We start from the raw sequence: 4,722 nt of genomic DNA, 5'->3' as shown, positions 1-4,722 counted from the left end.
AACGTGTGAAATGTGTTTTACTACTATAAATAAGTATACAAAATATCATTGTAAATTTATATACTTGCACTAGGCCTCTTCATCAACAGCCACGTTTTATCTATTGTAAAATTACTCTATATTGACACTACACACACATACTTTCAACATCAGATAGCTTGAAACTACGTTGACATGATGCGTTCATCATAGCCTTCCAGATCTATATTGCCAAAAAACACATCACTACTGTAGTTACTGCAGTTGATCTGTTGTACATCTTGCGGCAATCTACGCCGGGAACGGAAGCTTTGCGAGATAATGCGATGACCTTGGTAAACAGTACACCAGTTTTGCTTAGCCAAGCAAAGACGAAAAACAGTGAATCTCCCTTACTCACCTGGATTCCCAACAAGTACATTGCAATACAGTAACTCTAGTCACGTGAATTCGCACATACGTAATTTGTATATTATGACCACGTCACTCGGAATACGAACCAAAAATTCGCTCTCGCGTAATCTTCCGAAAGAATGAATGACGGTTTTCTACTCAAAAAGTGTCGTACTCAATCGACTTGAATAAAAATTGTGGAGTAAATATACAACCAGCTGCCAACACGTCGGACGGACCATCTTTGATACGTGTAACGTACCTCTATCGTATTAGACAGTTTTAGCTACACATGCATACACTGTTTATGATGAATGAAATGTGGGCGTTCCTACAATCAGTTTCCCACGACCAGTACTGTATACTCCAGGTATATGTTACCTATTTCAGGGGTAGTTATTCACTGCGACCGCAGACGCGTGTCAACGTTATCTTACTACTTAAAAACTCATACGCATAGACATCGCTTGTGGTGTTAATCGCTATAATTCCTATTTGCTCGACATTTTTTTTATAAACGTATATATTTTTACCGATTTAATGGCTATACCAATACATGTTACAGACGAGAAGAGAGATGCAGTGAAGTCTAGAAATCGTGTGTGGGTGCTAATTTGGGGAAATCCGCGATTCCGAGTAAGCGATATAGGCACGACATAATTATCATGAGTAAAAGCCAACTGCATGCAGTGCCCCCTTCGTACTCAGGATTGAGCCAGAGCGAGAGCGCCATCTGTCGTGGAGTTTGGAGTTAAAGTGAAGCTCTAACGGCGTGCATTGTCTGACATAGATTACAAATCTGCACATCTGTCCTCTAACATTATTATTCTTACATAGACACGCGCCTGCACCTCTCTTTTGGCCTTGCATGCGCGCGGCCATGGGTAGGATTCTAACTGTGACAAATAAGACATTAGACGGTGTACATGTTATTCTTTGCCATGCACGGACAAGAGAGCCTGTTTTTTGCCCCTTCTGACCTACATCTGTTCAAAGACCATCATCGATGGGAATTTGCTTGAGTGTACAGCGGCACCCTCTCTCTACGCCCGAGGAAAAGTGACACCGGATCTTTAGCCCAGCCTGCGTCCAGGCCGCATTTACACATGTAAGCAAGCACTCGGCACTAACACTCTCCAGGATATCGGTTCGGTTGTCGCTGCATCCTGGTCAGGGAGAACCATAGTCGCTGTCTTTTCTAAGGAACGATTATGGCTGTGCTGGACAAGGTGCTGCTTCCCCTCGTTGTGCTGGTTGCAGCAGTGCTGTACATGAGAAGCGGTCAGAACCTCACATACAGCGTAGAGGATCCCGACGATGTTTACGATTATATTATCGGTGAGTAAATAAAAAATAAAAAAATAAATATATATATATATATCAGAAGTAGATAATAGCCCGCCGACACCTATCTGTGTCATATTTTACATCAACATAAAAACCTGCCCTTCCTCATGAAAGAAAGAACAAATCCCTCCCGCATCTCAAGCTCTAGAATATATACCTATTATTTACCTGTTCTCTATTATGTACTCTTGATAATATCTATAATAGAATCTATTATTATTCACTCCTAGTGATATGTATAGGTCATTAAGGCTTTATTAAGATATTATGGATGAATTTCTTCAATTGCTTATAAAACTACAGGTAAAACTGATTGGACAGTTGACGTCACCGCTGCCTGTGACATCACGATGTGCATTCACTTGGGGGGGGGGGAAGTAACATTATGACTGAGAGATAACTATATCATTTCACAACTCTGATCGCGAACGAGATAAATTAAAGCAAAAACAACTATCGGTCAGTGGCAGCTATACCGATATGCGCGCTAAATGTCGCGGGCGCGTCATTAGTAACAACATAGCCGTAGAGGAGTCACCTATAGCCAACTCTGATATATACCAATTAAAATAAAAAAATAAAAAAAGTTGACTTGTGCGCAATTAGTATTTGAACAATGTAACATTGAAACATTGTTGTCGCTTAGCTATGCTAAGTAATAGCAATGCAATCGGCTACCCGTGAAACGAGCTTTATCGTCCTACCAATTCGCCAGTGCGAACTGAGGGAGAGGGGCAAGAGATAATGTTAGAGCGAGTATATGTTCAACCATTTTTTTCTCGCAATGATAACAGTTAGTACATTGGGACGACCTTTACCTCACGGCCCTCGCCACAACGAGTCGAAGCCTGCATGTTTAGTTGATCCGCCCTAAGAAAAAACTAAATAACTCTAGGTAAATCAGACTCTATGACTGTATATCCGACGCAGTGATAGGCGAGGCAGTTACTTGTAACTAGGGCTTGGTAAGAGATAGCTGGCGGCCGGCATAGTCCTTTGGTCATTCGCCGTTCTTTTGACATTTCTTGCTTTCCCCCTGGCGTGCTGGTGGCTCAGGCCATGTGCTCGTACATGCCAGGAAGACGTCAGAGAGCCTCACACTACAGCGGTAGATGATCCGACGATGTTCACGACTTACTATTATCTGGTCAGTAAATATATATATATCATTATATACTATTATATTATATATATCCCGGCCACACCTAGCCTGCCTTTCATAATTTATACATCAACATAAAAAACCTGCCCTTCGTTATGGGGTGAAAAAAAGAACACAATAAATCGTCTCCGCTTCTAATGGAAGCTCTTAGATAGAACCTCGCCGATTATACATCAAAGGTTCCCGTGGTATAATGTATAGGACGCGAATAATGTGGAGGGTAGATTCGGTGAGAGTCTAATAAAATGCTGATATAGAGATCTATTATTATTCACTCTCCGTCATCACCTCCTCCCCGACCCTCCGGCTCATGTAGCCCCTCGCCATATATATATATTAAGGAATTCATGGATGAGTTTTTATTCAATTGCCCCACTATAAAAGATACAGAGTGAAACTGTATTGGGACAGGTGACGACGACCTGCATCGCCTGCTACATCACGATGCCTGCCTTCGACTTGCGGGGAAAGTAACATTATGAACTGAGCGGATCAACTCAATATATAATTTCACAACTCGGATCACGAGCCGCAGCTGAACTTACAAGCAAAAACAACTATCGTCAGTCCGCGCAGCATGTACCTATATGCGCGCTAAGTGTCGCGGGCGCTCGTACTTTTACTAGCTAACAACATAGAGCNGCTCGCAGCGCTCAGGATCAACAGCAAAGCTGTGCCACGCAATCTTGTATTATGACCACGTACGTTACTCGGGATACGAACCAAAAATTCGCTCTCGCGTAATCTTCCAAAAGAATTAATGACGGTTTTCTACTCAAAAAGTGTCGTACTCAATCGACGTGAATAAAAATTGTGTAGTAAATATGCAACCAGCTGCCAACACGTCGGACGGACCATCTTTGATACGTGTAACGTACCTCTATCGTATTAGACAGTTTTAGCTACACATACATACACTGTTTATGATGAATGAAATGTGGGCGTTCCTACAATCAGTCTCCCACGTCCAGTATACTCCAGGTGCATGTTACCTATTTCAGCGGTAGTTATTTACTGCGACCGCAGACGCGTGTCAACATTATCTTACTACTTAAAAACTCATTCGCATAGACATCGCTTGTGGTGTTAATTGCTATAATTCCTATTTACTCGATGTTTTTTATAAACGTATATATTTTTACCGGTTTAATGGCTATACCAATACATGTTACAGACGATAAGAGAGATGCAGTGAAGTCTAGAAATCGTGTGTGGGTGGTAATTTTGGGAAATCCGCGATTCCGAGTAAGCGATACAGGGACGACATAATTAACATGAGTTAAAGCCAATTGCATGCAGTGGCCCCTTCGTACTCAGGATTGAGCCAGAACGAGAGCGCCATCTGTCGTGGAGTTTGGAGTTAAACTGAAGCTCTAACGGCGTGCATTGTCTGACATAGATTACAAATCTGCACATCTGTCCTCTAACGTTATTATTCTTACATAGACACGCGCCTGCACCTCTCTCTTGGCCTTGCATGCGCGCGGACATGGGTAAGATTCTAACTGTGACAAATAAGACATTAGATGGTGTACATGTTATTGTTTGCCATGCACGGACAAGACGCGCAAGTGCGAATATACATATTTGCCTCTCCGGACCTACATCTGTTCAAAGACTATCATGCGATGGGAATTTGCTTGAGTCTACAGCCAGTGTGTACGCTGCCCGGGATATTATATGTGTCGAGGCCACGTGGAATAATATGCACCGGTCATTGCATGCTTCAGCGGTGGGATATACGTTCCAATACTTCGGTGTATATCCGTGCGGTGTTCCCGGTCCACCGTATCCCAAACAATAAGTCACTACACGCGTAGAAAGATGACATTGGCCGGGCA

This window comes from Priapulus caudatus, unplaced genomic scaffold, assembly GCF_000485595.1.
Source record: "Priapulus caudatus unplaced genomic scaffold, Priapulus_caudatus-5.0.1 Scaffold630, whole genome shotgun sequence".
In the NCBI taxonomy this organism is placed as follows: domain Eukaryota; kingdom Metazoa; phylum Priapulida; class Priapulimorpha; order Priapulimorphida; family Priapulidae; genus Priapulus; species Priapulus caudatus.
This window is presented reverse-complemented; position numbering follows the sequence as displayed.